The sequence below is a fragment of the Protopterus annectens genome, chromosome 6.part1 (assembly GCF_019279795.1).
Source record: "Protopterus annectens isolate FY-2018-M chromosome 6.part1, PAN1.0, whole genome shotgun sequence".
NCBI lineage: Eukaryota > Metazoa > Chordata > Ceratodontiformes > Protopteridae > Protopterus > Protopterus annectens.
Genome location: NC_056738.1, coordinates 155,985,458 through 156,007,713, shown reverse-complemented (window position 1 = coordinate 156,007,713; position 22,256 = coordinate 155,985,458). Strand labels below are relative to the sequence as shown.

The 22,256-nt window shown below is 39.6% G+C and overlaps 1 protein-coding gene across 2 annotated transcripts in view; it reads right to left on the bottom strand.

Moving 5' to 3' along the window:
- Positions 1–22,256, bottom strand: part of STK39 (serine/threonine kinase 39) — a 2,138,083-nt gene that overhangs the window by 519,009 nt on the left and 1,596,818 nt on the right. The gene's annotated exons all lie outside the window — the stretch shown is intronic.

The window sequence follows — 22,256 nt, the reverse complement described above, 5'->3', positions numbered from 1 at the left end:
GGTAACCTCTGGATATTATAGTTTGTACCCAATAATCCTGTGAAATGTTTAGCCAGGTGCTTGAGTACAGAGATAGATGACCCCTGGCTGCCTCCAGAGATGGAAAGTTGGGCAACCCCTCAGGGGCAATGGAAGGGATGATCAGAGAAGGTTTCTCTATCTCCCTGGTGCTGCAGACCTCCTCTGCCATGAGGATGATGTCTTCCATTATATCCTCCCCCTCTGCCCCTAGGGAAGGGTTGACCTTGTGCCTGAGGGAAACCATTTTGGGATTTACGGGACCACATTTTCACTCTTGTTTGACCCTTGGGATAGGGTCTAGAAGGAAGGGAGAAATGGACTCCAACAGCAGATAAGGTTTTCCCATCCTGCTCACACCTGGTCAAGAACTCTTTCACCTGAGGTCCAAAATGAGATGATCCATCAAAGGGGACGTTGGTGAAGGAAGACTTAAAGGATTCCGTGAAATTACAAAGACGCATCCAAGAATGTCTCCTAAGAGATTCCTGCTGTGGCTGCCCTACTTGCTCCATCTGCTGCATAGGAAATCAGCCTCATGGAGGAGTTAGCTATCGATGTAAGGGTGGAGAGCTACGCAGAAACCTTATCTGTGGATCCCGAAGCTACTGAACCCTGAAGGGTATCTCCCAAATCTTTCAGGAGATCCCTCTAAAGTCATGTGAAATGGGTAAGGTAATTCAACGATCTCAAGGTAAATGCCATTGAAGAGAAGCTACGCTTTCCATAACTATCCATCGTCCTGGACTCCATGTTAGGAGGATGGATATTGGAAGATGTCTCCGACAACTCTTTCTTGGTGGCCGCTGCTACCACCATAGCATCAACAGGAACCCCTTTGGAAAGAAAGGACTTATCTTTTGGTGCAGTCATAAATTTATTTGACCTCCTCTGGACAGGCTCCACTGTGTCTGGGGAGGTCCAGGCTTTCCGCGATATGACCCCCAAGAGCTGGTCATAAAGTGGTGTCATCCAGGAGGTGAAAGGTCAGGAACCAAATGCCTCAAGATACACTGATTCATCCTCAGTAGGGTTAGAGGACTTCCAATCACTCCTCTGTCTGAGGATTTCCAGGATGTCAGAAAAGGAGACATCCTCAGAGGGGAATCTAGGGGACCCTTCTTATTCCTCCAACTCAGTGTCAGACATGACAGACTGAGGTGAGTCAACATGCTTCCTCTTACAAAGTCTCTTCTGAGGGAGCTCTCCAGTTGGATAATCTGGGGAAGTCTCGGAAGAGGGGGAGCCTCCAATGGGGGCTACTTGAGTCTCTGGTTCCCTATGCTGTGGGGGTGGCAGGGAAGTAGAGGTTGCTGCCGGCTGCTGGAGGGACATCGATTCCAAAGGTATGGCTTTTGCAGAAGATAAAGCCTTCTCTATTGCTTCGAAGGCCTTTCCTCCCTGCTCTGAAGAAGACCTTTGCTCTGAGGAGACGGATGGTGGACTCGAGCGAGGGGGAATGGCTCTGAAGCAGATGTGGGAAATGAGCTGAGTTGAGCAGAAGTGCCGAGAGGTAGGGTTGGTTCCAAAGAAAATCCAGGGTGACTATCCCCCACGGAGTCGACTTGAGAGCATCAGCTCCCAGATCCCTCAGCTCCAGACTGAGCCACTGAGGATAGAGTTATTGGTTCCGAGGAAGCAGGAAGAATCCTCGGAACCAAAGGATCCAACATTGAGGAACCTGAAGTGATTGACTCCGAGAGCAAAGCAGTCAGAGGAGGAGCAGTAGATTGCAAAAGGGTTGGCTCCAAAGCCTTTGGGTCTGGAGGGGCCAATTTTCTTGCCAGAGCCGGGTCAGAAAGCACCCTCTTCACCACCCACTCGATGTCCTCACCTGAGAGTGTCCTGGACGATTGGGCGGAGACAGAAGGAGATTCTCTCCTCTCCAAAATAGGAGATCTCAAGGTAGGTGAGACAGGGTCAATCTCAGGTAACTGTCTATGTACCAAAGGTTGCCTTGGCACCGAAGAGACAGACGGCACAGAGACAGAAGAAGCTGAATCAGAGCCAGAACTCCTTAGCTCTGTCGTTTTGGACTTTTCAACAGTTTCGAAGCTGGAGCTGACGATTATCGTTTGGTAGTCTTAGGAGCTGTCTGACCAAGTTCCAGCCGTTCCTGGAAGGAACTGGTTATAAGACCCCTATCTATGAGTTTGCGTTTCCTCTCATTAAGAACCCAAGTACTGAAGGCATGGCAAAAAGTACAGGGTTCTTGTAAGCGGGCTTCACCTAAGCAGTACACACAGCTAGTGTGACTGTCAGTGACATCTTTTGTGAACATTTATCAAATTTTTTAAACCCCGAAGGGCAGTGGTCCTTGTGTTCTCTGTCCTTTTCTTTAGACATGCTAACAAGAACAAACTAATAAAGCTACCTATGAAAAAAGACAACGCTAACTGTAAAAAAAACTATCTACTGAGGTAAAAATACCAACAAACATTAAAGATAGAAATTTAGAAAGGTTCTATATATATATATATATATATATATATATATATATATATATATATATTTTATATATAAAAAACACTCAGGGAGGAAAGGCCCTCTAACTTAAACGGGCAACTATGGCCTTCTAACTGAAACAGGCCGTACAGTCCGATGGGGGGAGATAGGGGTCAAACACTCCACACAATAAGGGTCATTAACTATAAGAGAAAAAGATTGAAGAACGGTGGTGAAAAAAGAACAAGATTTAGTAAAAAATCTGCTACTTAGCCAACGAGCCGGTAATGAGACAACCTCGAAACTTTCGTGGCAAACAAGATCTGGGGAATTACCATGAGGCACCATGGGACAGGGGTTAGCCTCAAGCCAGTAAAAGCTCTCGAGCTTTAGTATCGTCCAAGTCGGAGCCGAATATCGGCTCTGAACCCATTCAGCAAGAATTACGGTGAGATAGGACTACATAATATCAAAATGTTACCCTTCAAAAATGTATCAAAATACCACATCTTACACATTGTACAATTTGCTAAATTTATGATTAAATAACATATGGAACTTATAAGATCCTTGTGCAGGTTTATTACTGTGTTTGTTGCAACATTTATGATAGCCATAACAAATCACTTGAGCGAGGTACATTTATGTCATGGTGACCTCTATGTGGAACTTCTTATGCATTTAGGCAGACAAACATATTAGTTTTTAAATATATTTGCATCAAAAACTGGAAACTTATCTGTCTATTACAAGGCTTGTTTTCCTGAGTAATATATAAATACATACAATATATTTTATTCATTTAAAGTAATTTGCACAAGTCATGCAAGTCTCTCCAGATTTAATAGACATTTATCAGACAGAAAACTCCTTCTCCTTAAATCTAAGAACAGTTTCCCAGATACAGGAAAATCCACTGGACCTTCTCCTTAAAGAATATCTCTTTCATAGTCCCCTCAGTTCTCAGTGCACTGGCATCCTATATTGTCTTTTCTTTTTTATCTTACATATGACCAGCCAAGTTTCACACATTCCAGTCATGGTAGAATGATTTAAACTGCTTGTGATGGAATAAAACCTTCTCAACACTGTCCTTTACTCTAGACAATGTTACATAAAAAACCCTTACATGGTCCTCCATTTACATTCACAGACATACCTAAATATGTGGGTGTGTGTGTCTACATGAGTAATGAATTACCACCAATGAGACTGACTGAAAAAAAAAAAAACATTTAAAAATCTCATTGCTGATGCACATTATTGAAAACAAAAGTAACAATGTTACTGCAGATGTAAACGAGTGTTCCATTTGAGATCACAAACAAACAAACTAATCTGATTTTATCTGAGGAGGTTTCACATGGGGGTTCAGTTTCCACACCCCAGAGCTTAAACTCTCAGCTAGATTGCACAACTGTTTGAAAAAGGGAAAAAAACATTGAATTATGCTACAGTCAACCTCTGACTGTAACATAATTCAACCATATTCTCTACACTGGTTTGCCTTCTACATTTCTTGACATATCCAAAGCACAGTTTCTAGAATTAATACATGTGACAGTTTCTGAGTTATTTCTAGTAACCTACACCATTTGATTTTGGATCCTTTGCTATCTCCCTTAAACATGCTCCCATTTGTAGAACTCACAGGGAGACCCGCTTTCACCATCACTGCTATGCTACTTATTTATTTATTATGGATTTCTTTGTAAGTTCTAGGAACGCATCTAAAATGCATGATCTCTAATCAAACAATTTCAAGATCTCCAAGACAGTTGCCATTGCCTTTCTCCTTACCTTGAGGGATTTAAGCTGTCAGACCATCTCTCACCTCTATTTATGGTAGTATAAAATGGGCATTACTGAGAAGGTGAGAAGTCTTGTCTGATCATTAACAAGAAAATGACAGTGATGGACTGAATTATTTCTGTTGTAAGATCTGGTTTCCAACCAAGAAACATTGTCTGGATCAAACACATTCTTTCTCTACAAGAAATCTATTTGGTTGAACATGTCCTGGCATTTTCTTTTTTGTCTGTTGTTAACCCCTTATACCTAGGACTACAAGAAACAGAACATGATCCACTATTGCTGGTGCAGAATTCCAAGCCTGGTTACTTACTGGTTCCTTCAAATACTAATATACTGCCAAGTTCTACAGAGTCTGCACTGATTGTCAATTTGTTATTACCTTCAATATTACTGTGCTGGTTTATTTAACTTTGCACAACATGGTTTCCTTTCATCTAAAATAGCTCCTGGTCTCAAAGAATCATATTTGATCTTATGTTGATTACCCCAACATTTTGTTGGAAGTTCCCAGAGTATACTTAGAGACAAAGTGATCGTTTTTTTTTTTTTTTTTTTTTTTTTTGCTATTAACCCGTTTTCCTCAGTAAGTGAGAGTAGTTTTAAAAGTTTCCTAAAGAACAGGTCTACATCCTTTTCCAAACCTTATTTAATCATCAAGTATTAAATGTAGTTTTAAGCTATGGTGTTTTATTTGTAGTATTGGTAGACACATTTAAGCATGTTAGTAAACCTGAATTACTTGTCAATGTATGCTTATAGATAACATGACATATAAATAATGTATAAGCTATCAAACTAAGACAAATTCACATGCATAGAAGTGTTATCACTAAAACGTAGTCAAACTAAATATATAAAATTACATAAAAGGCACGAAGAAAAAAAGATTGAAAAGAAAAAGTAACTAATAATTTTAAAAGGAGGTGTGCCTTTTGTCATCCCCATGTGGGGTTGTGCTTCTACATCCTTATCTCCTATATTCTAATGCTGGGGTTGCACATCCTTAGAAGTAAAATGTTCACATTTATTTAGTAACCAAAATATTTCCTTTATTCCATGGTACTATAACCATGGGGGCAGACTACATTAAGTATCTAATTTGTGAGAGCTGTAACTCATACCTCAACATAACTCAGGCTTTGTGCCCACTGAATGGCATACAGCAACGATTATCCCACTCCACAAAGGGGGAGCCACTGCAGACCCTGGGAACTACCGCCCCAATAGCCTGACAAGCCTGGTCTGCAAGGCTATGTAATGTATCATCATGGAACTTATAAACAATGACATTGGTAATCTCCAAACTCTGGACCCTACCCAGTTCAGGTTTGTAAAAGGCAGAGCATGTTTCCTAAACCTGATAGACTTCTTTGAAGCGGTCACCAAAGCCATAGATGAGGGTAAGGTAGTTCACACAGCCTATCTAGATCTTGCCAAGGCTTTCGACACCATCCCCCACTATAGAATTATAGATAAACTCATTAAACTAGGTATAAATCCCTATGTCACAAGATGGGTTGCCAACTGGCTCACTGACAGAACCCACACTATGAAAGTAGCAGACTCTAAATCCAACTTCAGACCAGTGACAAGTGGAGTACCACAGGGTTAAGTCCTGAGTCCTCCCTTGTTTGGTATCTACTTCTCTGAAGTACAGGCTAACACAGAAGGTCTTTGGCTAACAAAGTTCACAGATGACTGCAAACTAGGAGCCATAATCAAAACTCCTAATGATGTGGACATCCTACAAAAGGGCCTCATTGAGACAGAAGCCTGGTGTCAAAGCCATGGCCTCAAGCTCAATGCCAAAAAGTGCATTGTCATCCCTTTTGGTAAAAACTCTGTACCTATGAACTACCACATAGGTGGTACTCTACTTAACACCGAAAGTGTGATAAGAGACCTTGGGACAAAAGTGGGCAGTAGTCTCTTCTTTGATCACATCGCCACAGTCGTCAGGAAATCCTTCTACATGGCACACCTCATCACAAAAGGTTTCTCATCCAGGAAAAAAGAGGTCATTGTTACCCTCTATTCATCACTCATTAGACCCATTATAGAGTGCAATGCCCCTTTTGGTATGTACCTCACAAGACATCTACAACAACTGGAAAGGCTGCAGAAATACCTCACAAAGAGGATTAACGGCCTCAAACAGATGCCTTAAGCAGACTGTCTCAAAAAACTCCAGCTTTACTCCATCGCATATCGCCTACTCAGAGGCAATCTCTGCCTAACATACAAAGCTATGTCAAACCCAGAGCTGTTGGACATGCTCCACTTAACGAAATCCCAATCCCTCTGAGCTACACACTCTAGGGACCTAAACCTTGTCACCACAATAAACAGAACATGCTGGAAGGATAGATTCCTGTCCCAGAGACTTCCCATACTCTGGAACAAACTACCTATCTATATGAAACAAAACTCCTCATTAGCACTCTTCAAGACAAATCTTGATGATTGGATGGGAGATAGGAAATTCACCCCGGGGATCATTTCTGTGGCTCTGCTCAACAGGGACACAGGAAAATAATTTTCTTGGGTGGAGAAAGCCAGGGTACCATTTAGTTAGGCTTATATAGGCCCTACCTATGAACCTATAAGAGTGTGAAGCACCTTAGCAAAGCTTTTCATAACAATTTATCCTTATCAGCATTGTTTTGTAATAAAATACTGAATCTTACCTGTATAGTCAATGTACAAAAAGCACAGTTGTTAATTAGCCCATGAGTATTAATAAACTTTACGTAAGACAGCTTTATAAATGACTACAAGTAATGGCTCCTTTTCCAGTCGAAGCACTACTTAAGTTTCTGGCTGTTCTCCTGATTGCTGTGCTTACATAACCCCTTGTATCCCCCACATGTTCCTGGCAGGCTGTCTCTGAAAAGGTAGCACCAGGAGGCTCCCTGACTTCTTAGGGAGTTGACATTACTGTATGCATTTTCTAATGGCTACTGTATGAGTGATTCTACAGCATAACACATGTCACAGCACTAGGGGACATCTTGCATGCAATCGACGTTCCACAGTCCAAAGCTCCCTAACTCTGCCCAGTGGACTGAAATCCCTGTGTTGCTCAACTGGGTGAGTAATAAGGACCTGTCTAAGGATACACTTGCCTTGGGCCCTTTGAGTGGACTGACTCTTAGCTTTTACACATGCCCAGCCTTGCAACTTCTTTCACTTTGAGCTCTGTCTTCTTCTATAGCTCTTTGAGGTCTCTGCCTGGCATGCTCCCTCCTCATCCTCTCTACCTGCATAGCCAAGGATCAAAGCTGCTAATTCAACTTGGGTCATCTTGGCTGCAGTCAGGGCTTTATCCATCTATGTCATTAGTGCAGGTAAATGGCTACAAGAAATTCGGGTTAGCTAGATATGCAAAAGTTTAGTAATATTAACAGACAAATATCTCAGAATTCTGTTCTACTACATTTTAAACATTGTTAACATAGGATGACTACAGACAACTATAAAAGTTACTGTTAAATGATATTAATATTGGCAGCAGTGGAGCAGCATCCATAATATCTGAATATCAAGTTGACATTAGACCTGTAAGCAAAGTACATTACGCTAAGAAACAGTACCTTGTTTTATTTTGTTATATGTCAGTTTGATAAATGTCAGCTTTCAGTCTCCTAGCTTCAAAAACTTGTGGCTCAGTAAGAAGTTATACACACACACACACACATGTATATGTACACTAATTTGTGTATCACATATCAACGCACAAAAGAAATATATGCCAGTACAATATAAATTCACACAAAATGTATGTATGCCAGCACAACACACAGCAACTTGAAACAATCTACTCCTATATGTGCTGCTGTGTTTACAAAAGGGTGGATGCACAGTGACCTTGAAGTTTATGGTATCCAACAGTATAGTGCTATTAAACAGAACAGAATTATTACTTCTATTTATTCTGCTCTTTGATTGATTGAGCTGCTGTCCATGACCTCATGGCAGAAAGCAGCATGCTCCATTAATCTTACCCACATCTTCTGCAAATCATGAATCCTTTTCCAGATTAATTTACCATACAGACATTTAAACTAGAGAAGAGACATGGTCAAGTACAGAGATATGTGTACGAGTTACAAAAGCAATTTAAAAGGGAACGCATGAGTGAATTCTGAACAGCTTACATTTTGCTCAGTCACTACTTGCATACTATCTTGTTTTGAATAAGTAATTTAATAAATCCTGAATTCCATATACATACAGAAGTTATTATTTACTGTGTACTGCACATACTATACTATAAGACTTCCTTCTCTACCTGAAATAATGGAAAGGTAAGCTACAACTCTTACTTTAATTCTTTGACAGCCTCAAGAACATATCACCCAACATTAAAAATGTTAATGCTTCCCAGGATGTTTTTTTGCCCTTTGTCAGAAATGTTATTACTGGCTAAAGCACTATGAACATATACAGAAACCTGACATTCTTCTAAAATGTGTACCTAGCTTCAAGTGCATGACTGAAGAATGAAAGAAATAAAAGACTGACAATAGCTCTGAAGCTATTACCTTTATTATTTGTATATATATATATATATATATATATATATATATATATATATATATATATATATATATAATGTATATATAATTGTGTGTGTGTGTTTAATATTAGTTATTATTTAAGCACAAGCTGTGCCTTGGCTAATGTAAAAGGAAATCTTAATTACTTCTGGCTGGTCATAAATACTAATGAAAACTTTAGAGTCTAACTTTTGACTGATGAAGTCTTGTTATGAAGCATACAGTAATTGGTACATTTGGTTCCACCGACATTTATCATTCAATTAAAATTCCTATTTTATGAAAAAAAAACATTGGAACCCTTTTTGATGAATAAATAACAGCAATATGTCAATCCACTTGAAACAATAAACTTCAAAAAACTGAATTCTGTACTTACCGGAATGTTACAACTTCACTATTCCTAGTCCATCCACTTTGACTGATGGAATAATGTACCTCACGGCACATCTGACTTGGCAAATTCTGCTGTTCCAGAGCTCCAGATCCTCCCTTTTTCAACAATGCACCTGTCTCCCCCCTTAGATTTCAGATCATGTTTGCAGCCTTATCCAAAAAGAACTAGATGAAAGTAGAAATGATTATTGCAGGAATGCAGTCTTCAAGAAAATGTCTACAAGGCTTGTCTAGAGATGTCAGGATGGTAACAGGGGTAAGACAGGTTGGTTGTTGAAGTAGATCTAGATCCAGTGTTATTTTAAATATACAACTTACATACCTTACATAAGCCTATCCCTACATATTGACTGATGGAACAGACTTCCAGCTACCAAACTCATTGGTCACACTGTGACTGGACACCCTTGACAATGGGAGATCTAAACGAGGACCCTAGACCTGGAGATCATATGCAGTCTGTAATGCTTGACAAAGGTGTACATTGTTGACCTTGTTGCTGAGACACAAATGTCATCACTGGAGGAGATCTTGAAAAAAAGCCACAAAAGTCTCAGGGGACCTTGTATAATACACTTCACACCTTGACAATATGGTTCTGTTATTAATGTGATACATATGCATGATGCAATCTGACAGTCATCTGCACAGAGTAACCTTAGAATCATTATGACCCAGCTCAAAATGGGAATAGAAAAATAATATCTGGTTTTCTTTTCTGAAATTTCTAGTGCAATTCAGGTAAAAATGCAGTTGCCTATGAGCATCTAGTGAATGAAGCAAATTTGGATTAAGACTGGAGGATGAAATGTGTTTTAGGTTAGGTTCTGAACTGGGTTTGGGCATAAAGGAGGGGTTGGTTCTAAGGAAGACTCTGCCTTTATATAAAATCAAATAGGTCTCAAAGAGAGAGCATACAACTCGTGATATTCGCCTGGCTGAAGTATGGCTATCAGTAGCAATGTCTTCCAAGAGAGGTATCTTAATTCTTAAGAAGTAGCCAAAGGTGGTATGAGTCAGAGACTCTAAAACAAAGTTTAGGCCCAAGGGAGGGGTGGGATCTGGATCCTTAGCATGAAGTCTCAAAGGAATGTGTCTTTAAGGATGGTTTTACAGACTTCGGTTAAGGTGAGGGAATTAATACTTTGTTGAAAGTTGGAAATTTCCTCCACTGTAGTTTGATGGATGAATAATTGGATCCAGAATCAAAGAATGTGGTTAAGATCTGCAAAACTAAGGGAACTGGGGCAGTAAAGGGTTCCAGTCCCTGATGGGTCACCCAGAGGGAAAATATTTTCTATTTATTCCTATATAGCTTATAAGTTTGCAGCCATCTGAGAAGCAGAAAGGATATGAATCACCCTTGGGAAAAGAAAGGATTCTTGGCCATCACTGGAAATAGAGGATTGCTGCAGTAAGTTTGAGGGATAGAATATCTGGGTGAGGCTTACCAGACAGGTGAGTCAATAGCCCAGGTTGATCAAGCAGCCAGGGCTGTTGTTTAAGGTGAGGACAAAACACTGGGAGACAATACTAGTCGTAGCAAGAAAGGAGGTATGTGACTGATTGAGGCCTTGAACAGGGATACCTTCTCTAAGAACTTTGTCATGAGATGTAATGTAGTAAAAACAGTGGAGTACAAGAGGCCACATATAAACCACAGAATCTGTGTGTGTCCCTGTGGAGGGATTAGGACAAAATAGCTGATGCACTAAATGTTAGTTGGGGATGCAGAGAAGTCACTGCAAGGCTTGCCCCAACAATGGGATATCATCCGTTCTACTGCTGGGTTGAGGGCCCACTTTTTAGGCATCAAAATATGTCTGCTTAGTCTGTCTGCCAAATACTTGGTCCATCCTGGAATGTGCGTTTCTGTAAGAAAGAACTATGAAGACATCGGCCATTGGTACACTCTCATAGTCTTTTAGCATATGGGTTAGGACCAGGTTCCCCCTTGCTTGTTGCTATACCATACTCCAGATTTGTTGGCCATATGAACAGAAATCACACCCTGGGGAAGGAAGTTCTAAAGAGCTTCCAATGCTAGAAGGACCACCCTCATCTCCAGAATATCAATGTGAAGATTGGCATCTCAATGAGTTCACAACCCCTGGACCATTCTCCCCCCAAAATACCCCCAACCCCATCTCAGAGAGAAAGCATCTATGTTTAATGTGATTTTTGGAAGTGTAAAATGAATGGACTTCCAGCTGAGACAGAGGATTGCTGGATCCACCAGTCTAGGTGATGCCTACAGACAGATGAATAATGAATAAGTTTGTTGACTGCATCCAGAGACTGGACATCTACATGCTCATGGTCTACTGCAGTATCCTCATGCAGAGCCATGCATGTAGAATCAGGCCTAGGATTTGTGGAATCAGAGATGCAGGAGGGAAGGAGAGAAGACACTGAGGAGAGCTTTGAGACTATAGTTCTTAATGTTACCAGTCTGTCTTTGGGAAGTTTTACAATTCTTAATCTCATGTCTAGATGGTATCCTATGACTATGACAGTTTGTGAGGGCTCCAGGATGGCTAACAGAAATGTACATGGACACAAATAAAGTAGTTTCTTACTGAAATTATGGAATCGTTTGTGATGGTGTGCAGCTGGTCACTCAGGTATGGGAAAATGCAGGTTGGTTATAGCTTGAGATGGGGTGTTATAATGTACATGAACTTGATGAATACCCAGGAGCTGTGTGATAAGACTAAATGGCAGTGCTCAGAACTGATCGTGATTTGCTTTGAGCAAGAGATGGGGATACCTTTGGTATGCTTTGACCATCTTGATTTGAAGATAAATGTTCTGTAGGACTATACAGCAAATCCAATCCTATTCCTTAAGACAGTGAAGTATTAGTTGCACTATGTCCACTCAGAATTTTGACTTTTTTACATAATTGTGTAACCCATTTAAGTTTAAAATGGATCTGAGATTTTTTTGGCTTTTCGGGAACTAAAAAGACTGGAACAGAGGCTGGATCATCTCTGCTCTGGTGAGATTTCCCAAATGGCTCTTGTTTTGAAGAAACTGAGCATCTTCCATCACAGCTGCCCTCTTCTGGTGGGGTGGAACATCTGGAACCGATGGGGTTGACAAATTTGGGGGGTGTTGAGAAAAAGATTTTATAGCCTGTGGATATTATGCTCTTTACCCAGATGTCCCATGTGATGATTAACTATAAGTATAAGTGAAGAAACAGTCAGCCCCCATCTGCCCCCAGAGTGGAGCAATCAGGCTAGTCTTCTGGGATGCTGTGGTTACATTACAGAGGAAGAACCTTTAAATCCCTGATTTTGCATATCTTCTATAGTGTCTGTTAAAGGGGCCCCCACTATTCTGGTATGCCCTGTCTGAAAAGAAGTCAAAAGGCAGGTGCTGAGATTTCTTAAACCAGAAGGCTTTGGCACCCTCCTGTTTCCTACAGAAAGAACTCTGAGGGGTTTCAAAGTGCACTCCTAAAGCAGGGAGCAGTTTCTCCTCCAGTACACTTTTTGCTCTTGGACCCAAAAAGCTAGGACCTATCATAAGGGTCATTGACAAATGACACCTTAAAGCTGTCTGCAAAACCACAAAATCACAGCCAGACATGGCAATGCATCTGTCCTCTGCATTCTGTAGTAGTCTCATGGAGATGTTGGAAATAGTCAACATTGTAGCTACCTGTGACTCATTCAGATTTTGAGTGCCAGGTATGGCAGGTCTTTGCAGGGATTCTAGCACCTGTTTTACTAAGCTCTCACTGGAATCTTTACATATGTGTGAGAGGTAGTTCAGCACTCAGAGTGTGAAGGTACCCAAGGCATAAGTTCACTTACGTATGCAGTTCTTCACCCTAGACTCCTTGTTAGTAGGGTGGATTGCTGAAATCTAATTTGAAAATTATTTTTTTTTGGTGGTTGCTGCCACAATAATAAAATCTACTAGAGGGCCTTTACTCCATTGACGTCTGTCCTTAGTCAGTTGTAGTATAAGGTCTGAGAACATCAGGCGCCTGGCCATGCCCACTCAGTCACCAGATAGGCATGCTGTTGGTGGGGGTGATTAACCCAGGAAGTAAGGGGGCAGTTCTGAATACCTCAAAGAGCACCTCCTTCTCATCTGGGGAATGAGATCAGTTGGCCAAGTTCCATTCTGCAACATAATTGTAGGATTTTACCACACCAGATGTCTTCAGGAGAGGACTGTGAGGAATCTTCCACTCATAAAGGTTGGTATCATGGAACAGAGATTCTATGGAGGAGTCTATGTGCCTCTTTTTGCCTATATATACTTTCTTGGGGGCTCTGGAGGGAAACATTCTGAAGCTTCCAAAGAATCCTGGGTTTGTTGTTGAAGTGGGAGTTTAAGGCATTTGGCTCAGCTCTGCTCACAGTTTTAATGATGAAAGCAGATGGAAACAGAGTGGTGTCAAGAAGGGAAGTCTAAACTGGTGGTGCATCCCCTGCACGCACTGAGGGATGGGCAATGATTCTCTTAAAGAATTTAAAGGTTGTTGTGGATTCTGTAAGCCTCAAGGACAACCCTATCATTACTGTTTCCTTCATAATCAAGAAGTATGCTGATGGACTAAAGAAATTACCTCTGACAGGCTGGACAGTTTTGACATTGATCGGAGTATATATCTCAAATGCCAGTGAGCTTAACATCAAAAATGGAGTGAACGTGTTAATACCTCAGACACGGTGTCAAAGGCTAAGCACTAAGATAAACCCCACACCAACAGAACTAGTACTGTATGTCCTGGAAGCTGTGGAGTCAGCAACGGTGGATCCAATCTGGTTGCTGGCAAAGGAGAAAGCAGAAGTATAGTTGTTGGCTCCAAAGCCTCTGGCACCAAAACTTGTGCTTGGAAAGAAGCATCATGATGACTCAATGTCCACCTAGGGGCAACAAAATCCGACCTGGAAATAGAGGGGATGGGATTACATCCATGTGTATTTGGGCCTTAATAAATGCCCTCATTATTCAGTTCCAATCAATATCAGATACACTCCAGACAGACCTGGTAAACCTAAAAGATGCAACAAAAGGGTGAGAAGTCAAGAAATTTGAGAGTTCTCTTTTACATGATCCACTGTAGATTGATTACATCTTAGGGAACCAGTCTGGGATGATTATTATTTTGGCATGGAAGAGTGTTTAGGACTGAGAGTATGGAAAATATGGCTGTTATGTTGTTGGAGCCAAAACTTCTTGAGAAGATTTAGGCATAGAAGCCTTAAAAGTAAGAGAATGTGCTGATGTCCTGTCTATCAATATTTTTATCATCATTCTTATCCTCTTTGTCAAAAAGAAAAAGACTCTAAGATTAGTGGTCTTTTTTGTAATGAGTGAGGTGCAAAGGACTTGCATCACAAGAGGATGATAAATGTTAAGGCTCTGGGTTTACCTTGCATAGCTCCCTCGTATCCTGGGGTAGAACTTTATGGTCATAATGGGAATATTTCTTAAAATCTGAAGCCTTGTTCATCATAGAATTCTACCAAAAATATAAACTACCACTATTGGCAAAAACCCATGGTAACTAACAGCAAACAGAGAAAAGTATGGTCAAAAATGTAATAACAGTAGTAGATTACATAGTTACTAGAAAGGTATAGAGAGCTGGTATGGTAAACTACACTGTCATCTAGCCAAATAAAAAAAGAGAAGGCTAGAAAATACTTTATTTTGTATTTAAATATGGTACCAAGAATGGGGGGAAAGTATAGCTATGATTTATTTTATTTATTTATTTAACATTTGTTTACTGAGAAAGTCTAACTGGACACAGGCCCTTTTTCAACAGAGGCCCTGGGAGAAAAGCTCCATGAGTAACAGTAAATTTTCATGCACACATTACAATAATCTAAAAAGTATAAAGTAAACAAAATGTAGTATACATAAGAACATACAAATTTGTTACATCTTGACAACAAAACCTAGGCTTTGAACATAGCTAGTACTACTTGTAGGTATGACTTATGTCAAGATATAAGGTTAAGACAGGTAAGTAGGAACAAAGGATTAAACACTGGGGGAGAAGTTGGATATGTTTTGGATATACTGTGATGTATCAGCGCACTCATGAGGGGTTAGTACAGCAACATAGCCACTTATTTTTTAGATAAGCTTTAAGTGATGGCTTAAAGTGGTTAGTGGATGAGATTGAGAAAATGTGCCTGGTGCCAAAGCTTTTTGTGTTGGTTCAGGTGTAGGAGACCTAGAAATAAGGGAAAGTGCTGTATCTTGTGGATAGAGGTAACATGTAAATGTTCTGCTGGATCTGGGTTATTCATACTTAATTTACAGGGACTAAACATTTCCTCAAAATGCAGGGTTAGGATTCTAAAGATCCACATGGACCAATAACCTAGTAAGTACCTATGAAACTATGAATGGAAGAAGAAAAGCATTGAAAAGATGAAAAAAAAAATGATAAGAACTAGTGCTGGTAGTCTTTTAAAACTAAAAAAAAAAGACTTAGCTGAGCTCTGGAGATTGTGTCTGAAGATGAAGGCAGCAAACAGGATCTGAAAGCTACAGGGGAGACAGACGCACTGTGAGAGGATGGGAACACCTCAAGCTGTAGAGCAGCAGAAGTTGCAGAGTCAGACCCACGACAATACTATTATCCCATAAAATGAAGTGGATGAATGGGATATTGTAATATCAATATTTTTGTCCCCTGCACCCCCAAGTCTGAACATTGCATCACACACCCCTGCAACAACTTTAAATATACTAACAGTGGGATGAGTAGAAACTATTTTACTTCAATGTTACTTCTGTCTGACTTTCCAGCTGCAAAAGTGATGAGTTGGGCATGTACTGTTATGGCAAGTTCTTAAATAATTGTACTATGACTTTTCTTAGATCACTGTTGCAGTATTCCAATGCAATTGGGTAACTCCCAAAACTTAGAAATTGGAAAGGGTGGATGAAACAAATACAGGACAGCTGTCTACCAATCCAAGATGAACAGATGTGGCCAAGAAGTCCTTGATCTAGAAAATGAATCTACTTTGTAATGTTTAGTGAAAGTGTGTACAGAGGACAAGATTGCTATTTCTAATATGGCTCTAGAATCTATGCCCTTTAAAAAAAAAAAAAAAACACCAGAGGAAGAAATTGCTCTGGTGGCATATTCTTTTACTGGGGAAAACAAGTACTTGCTATAGTAAAAATAACAGAAGAAAATGTATTGGGTGCCAGAAGCTGGCAATCAGGAGAAGTAAATGTGGATGCAAAGGCATCCAGGAAAGCCTCCAAGACTGAAGGGACAGAAGAAAGTGTAGGAGTCACTACCCCCAAGCAAGTTATAGTATCTTTTCTGTACATTATATACTTGGATTCTTAGTCAAAGTGTTGCATCATTTTACTTATAGTTTCTCCAAATGAGATTCACTGGGTAAGTCAGAGGACAGAGTGTTTTCATCATCAGTGGCAAGCTTGCCAGGAGAATGGATCTCTAATGAATAATCTAAGGAATCCTCATCAGAATCAGATTCCTCTTCTAAAATTTCATGTGATCTCTTCTGAGGGCAGAGGGAAAGTGAAGGAAATGAAAGGAATGAAGGGGGTTTCCAGAAACAAAGCTGCCTTATAAAGGCCCTGCGATGACTCCAACAATTTCTTTTCCTGAGACATCTGAAAAGAAGAAACGTATTTAGTTTTCTGTTTCTTTTTCTCAGAGGTGACATCTGCCCTTATGAGACATGGCAAATCAGAATCCTGGTGGGCTTCAAGCAAGGTGACATTCACCTCTTCTCAAACAAGGATTTGAGGAATATTCTCTTCTCTCTCTGAAATGATCACACTCAGTTTCCTCTTCTCAGATATAACTGCATGAAGTGTGTGTGTGTGTGTGTGTGTGTGTGTGTGTGTCTGTGTGTCTGTGTGTCTGTGTGTGTGTGTGTGTGTGTGTGTGTGTGTGTGTGTGTGTGTGTGTGTGTGTGTGTGTGTGTGTGTGTGTGTGTTCAACAGGGTCAGGGGAGTAGCTGCCTGAAAAGGAGTTGGAAGTACTGTGGATTCCTGCAGCATCTCTGTGATTGCATCAGAATTAGAATGGGCAGCAGATGGTTCAGGCATAGCCATCTTGAACTTCTGTTTTGGTGTGAACGGGATTGTCTGAGGTTGAGGGTTCTGCTATTTTGGTTTGTGTGAGGTGCTTCAGATACTGATTTTCTAAGTAAGTGTTTAATGAGAAAAGAAAAGTACAGGTGGTCATAGGGACAAATGAATGACAGATCTCACAGTTTCTGTAATCGGGTTCAGTCCATAGACAAAATAAGTAATGGAAGTGGAGGTCCCCAAAAAGGTATCACAATCACACTTCCCTCTCTTAGTTGACATTAACAAATCATTTAATGAAGAATATAAGAAAAAGAAAGATCCCCAGTAGAGAACTTATTTCAGTAAGTGTTAAGTGTAGGCAATGGCAGCAGCCAACAAGAAAGCAGACTGACTGGAGCAAATATCCTGTCTTTGGACTGGCAGCGAGATAGTCTGAGGATCTTACATTCTTATGTCCACTTATGTACACCTACACCCATGAGCATAAGTCACACAATGGACATAGCATATGAAAAGGTTTTGGCTTTGGTACACTGGCTGGTCATCAGATTACCTTGGTGAGATAACACCAATAACATTGGAATACTACAATAGTGATTTAAGAAAGGACATCTGTAATTTCATTGACATATACAGACAGTGAAAAAAGTGTGCAAGTACTGCATAGCTACCTTTCAACAAAGCTGAATAAAAGGGAACTCGGATAACTCAAAGCTAGCCCCAAAAGATTTGCTAGAGAATGCATGGATTTTAGAGCTTTCAAAGACAGAAGAAGCTGAAACTGTTCACAAACAAAAACTAGTAGTATATGCACTGCCAAATCCATAGTACAACAAACAGTTTAAAAGTAAACACAACATAATCAGGAAGATCATAAGAAGTCATAAATGAATTATTAAGCAATGATTTATGTGCAAGATGAAGTGGCAGAATTCCTCATACGAACAACTGCCCAGCAAAGGACAAACAGTATCTCTCCCTTCTGCAAAGTAATCAGTGAGTCTTACCTTCTTAACCTAATTGTAAAGAAACACATACACTTGTGTATCTCCATCTAATTTGTACATTACAGCTCTGTAGTAGTAGTATGTTGTTCTAACGTTGTTGATGATTATGTTGCCCCCAACTGTTTTTTTTGCTGACACACTGTAACTTAAATCATACTTAGCCTAGCTCAATCTAGCATGGGCCATGGCTGAAAATAGTCAAATGACCAGCCCACCAACCTGATTACCAAATAATAATTAAAATAAATAATTTTTCAAACAGTGCAAAACAAACCCACAAACATAAGAGAAATTATTTAAGAAACCATAAACTACTAATCAAACTCATAAGATATGTGGTAACTGTTTTGAAAGTGAGCAAGCACCACAGAAACAGATTCAAACACTGACAGTCTAGATAATTTTGTATATACAACTATAGCTTTCATGGAGTAGAATATCATTAAAGAAACAATGTTATCTCATTTATATATGCAACATCAGTTTTAAAAGCCTTTAAAATAAACATAGTCCTTACTGTAGTATATGTTATTATTGCTTTAACAGAAAAGCAATAAATCTTGTTAAAGGTACATCATGTGATGTCTCTTTCTTCACTAGGCAGTCATAATAAAGCTCTCAAAGGGGTTGGTATCATATGTCTGTGCCATTAGTGACCGTAATGAAATGAGAGAGACATTCTGGAATTATTGTGAACCTCAAAACTATCTTGACATTTACTCATAGGTAAGTACTAGGCAATTGGACTGCACACCATTTCAAGCCTAGCCATAAAATCCTATTCAAAAATATCTTCTAGCCTCATGGAGGTCAAGACAAGTTAGACCAGGAGAGAATGTGAGGATGCCCATCCAATTATCTAGGTTTACCTTTAAGGTAGCAAGGATGCTACTCTGCTTGACATGTAGTGGAAGTTTATTCCAGAGGTGAGGGATAGAGTGGGATGTGAATCTTTCACACCAATGTGACTTACCTCATCTGTAAGATAATGAATGAAGAAAAAAGGGCTGCCAGTCCCTCCCGATAACCAATACTTTTGCCACTGATCTTTTTAGTTAGGAAGTGCTGAGGTCTCTCAAGTTGTGTGATACATTTAGATAAATACATGCCAAAAGATGCGTTATATTCAATAATGGGTCTGAAAAGATATGAGTAAAGGGGAATTAAGGCTTCTTTGGATTTAGTGGAGATGCTTTTGAAAATTAGAAGAGCCAGATAAAAGGCTTTATGAACTATTGTGGAAGCATGATGGTCAAATGATAAGGAATTATCAACAATAGTACCCAGATCTCTTACAACAGTATATGACTGAATGCATCCCCTATTTACTAAGTCAAACTGTTTTGTTTAACAAAATTAATTATGCTACATTTTTACATTTAATTTGAGACCATTGTCTTTGAACCAATTGTTAACGTGGTCTAAGCCATGTTGCAGCAATCACAAGTCAGTTGAATATCAAACAACAATACCCAGTTTACAGTCATCTTCAAACTTAGTTAACCATAGGCAAGAAGTGCTGGCTGAGGGTCTGAGAAATGTATGCCAAAATGGAGAGGGTCCAAGACTGAGCCCTGAGGTACACCATTGTAACTGCTTTGCTTTCAGAAGTGGCACCTGCTACTTTAACCACATAGGTTCTGTCAGACACCAGTTGATATCCATTGCACGATACAAAGACTTATATTCAGATTTATTTGTCTGTCAATAATGCTTGCAAGGGGAATAATGTAAAAGGCTTTGGCCAGGTCTAGACATGCTGTATGCACTACATAACAACTATACACTGCTTCACTTCTTTTTTCAAAGGAATTAATGAGATTAAACTGATAGGACCTTACTCTGATAAAGACAAACTGATGAGGGTCCATGTTTAAGATATTTTAAATGTTCAGATTAATGAAGCCTGAGTTAATGCACTCCACAGCTTTACATACGAGGCTAATGAGACTAATGCGTCTATAGTTATCAGGGTCCATGGTCGAGCAACCCTTTTATAATGGTATTACAAAAGCTGTTTTCCGGGCTCCAGGAATGTAGCCAGGCTTAGATTAAAGTGTTTGAGTAGGGGTTCAGAAAGGACATATTTGGCACTGATAATCAGGCAACCTGGTAAGCTCTCAGGGTCATGGATGAAGTATTCTTAGTTTTTGAAACTGCTGAAAGAACTTGTTCCACAGTAATTAAAGGGATGGCTGGGATTTTGGAACCTGTGGGATAGCAGTAACTGTTGGTGGAGTAAAATTTGCATTGAATTTGTTAGCTAGGATATTAGCTATTTTCTTTGGATCAGATCATGTAGTAATATTGGGGACTAGTACCGATCACTGTTGAGTGTTAGTTTTTAACTTCCTGACATAGTTGAAGAATGATCTATAGTTATTTTTGGTTTTAGTGGCTAAAGGTTCATGCTCAGCTCTGAGCATTCTATTGGTTCCCTTAATCTATTTGTTATTTTGCGTAATTGTGCTCTTAAGGTAGGTAGAATGAGACCTCTTATAAGCATTAAGCAGTCTCCTTCTCTATTATGTAATTTATTTATACAGGTATTCTACAACAGATGTGTTGTTTTTAAACTTCTCATTATATTTGTTGTGGATAGGGACTGCCTTATCAATACAACCATTTAAGTGGGAGAAGAAGCTAGAGGTGCAGGTAGCAACTTTAGCTATAGGATCCTTCAGAGGAGGAGGATTACAGCAGAATGCATTTAAGTAATCATGTAAATGAAGAAAGTAAAGTCTCTAAACACAGAGCTATTTGCAGGGGAAGTATCACCAGTTATAAAGGAAACAGTCACTAAATTATGATCCGATTTAACAAGACCATGATACATATGGAGCTCTAAGAGAAGTAGTCATGTTTGACAGTACAAGATCTAGAATATTGTGGCCCCTAGTAGGATGGTTAGCTATGTGTGAGAGAGAGTTAGCATTTATAATGTCAAGGAAGAGCTAGGCATGCTGACCACTAGCAGTTTAGGTCAGCCAGTTTATTGATGGATAGTTGAAGTTCCCCTGTCGAAAGGTTTGGGGTTTGATGGGAATTTCAGCTAATGTGTTAAGATAACTATTATTCAGTGAAGATGACATATAAGGTTTTCTATAGCTAGCAATAAAGTGGTAATTAGTCTTGTATAGGGTAGTTTGGACTTCTAGGTGTTCACAAGAGGTGTCCTAAGTTGTCAATAAGTGATGATATCCTTGACAAAAACTAATACTCTCCCATATTATGAACACAGCTTTCATGATTGTTGCCAAATATAAACTCTTCCACACACCAAAATTTAGAAAAATACAATTTAGCACAAAAAAGCAATTTATTAGAAACCAGGAACAATGTGTAAAAAACAAAAATTAACTAGTGCCTTGGCATATGCCTCCAAGATTCAAAAGGTTTAAACACAGTAAAGCACTTGAATAGTTCATCAGTTTGAACATTACTAAATAGAACAATAGAACGTACGAGAATGCATATGAATTTAAATGAAAACAAAGCAAAAATAATTTGGTCAAAACAAATGAGTTCATAGAATAACAGTTATAACAATAATAATATTAACAACAAGCCAGTTGAATGCAAAAATACACATATCCTAACTTCTATGAAATTAGGTTCCAAGATACTTCCAAAGCTGTTATATTAAATATTTCATTAGTAATTCATTATTAAGGCACTTTGGTTGCAAAACATTATAAGTGAAAATAAACCAAGTGTCCTTCTGTAATAGCATATCATAGGATGTTACTAAGCTAATGGCCCTAGGGCCCTTACAAGCCTAGGCAAGTTACGCTTGTTTTAATGCTCAGCAGCAATTGCCCCTGTCCAAGAGAAACATGGGTGGAACCCCCGGGGTGAATTTACTCTTACCCATCCAATCATGCAGACTGCATTTGAAGAGGGCCATTGATGTGCTCTATTTGACATGAAGTGGGAGTCTGTTCCAAATGTG